The following is a 722-nucleotide window of genomic DNA, read 5'->3' as shown; positions in this document are numbered from 1 at the left end:
GGGCAGACAACAATACGACATCCGAGACGGTTAAAAGATTTCACGACGAGATGAAGGACGATGAGAGTAAATGGACTCCACTGGCGCTGCTTGGGTACGCGACTGCACGTGCAATGGAAAGTGTTGTGTCGCGAATGGGGCGTGTGAACTCAGAAGAGCTTATCAACACTATATTCAGTCAGTCTGTAATTGTAGCGGATGACATGTGGTATGGACCCTTTGAGGACAGTTGTGTTCCCACCACTGGGTTTGCGGCGGAGGGGTGCGCTGTGAATTACGGTGCAACAAGGATTTCTGTGTGGTCCATGGCTCGTGTGTTGAATCCTTCCGTACCTCCTGTCACCAAGGCAGCAACACCATCGATGCGGTACGCAAATCCCAACAGGGGCAGCTTGAGTGGGAAACAGCTTGCCGGTGTTATTGTTGGGGCTCTTTCCGCCCTAGTCTTATTTTTCGTGTTGCTGCTGGTGTGTACTTGTTTGCTTCGCAAGGGTGCGCGTGATAACGAGAACGCACCAAAAGAAATGGCAATCCCCGTAACGCTAATATTCACTGACATCGAGAGCAGCACTGCGCAGTGGGCAGCACACCCTGAGCTTATGCCTGATGCCGTTGCAACACATCACCGCCTAATTCGCACATTGATTTCCAAGTATGGATGCTATGAAGTGAAGACTGTTGGAGATTCTTTTATGATTGCATGCAAGAGCCCTTTCGCTGCT

This window comes from Trypanosoma equiperdum (assembly GCF_001457755.1).
Source record: "Trypanosoma equiperdum strain OVI genome assembly, contig: ctg_742, whole genome shotgun sequence".
NCBI lineage: Eukaryota > Euglenozoa > Kinetoplastea > Trypanosomatida > Trypanosomatidae > Trypanosoma > Trypanosoma equiperdum.
Note: the sequence above shows the minus strand (reverse complement) of the source record.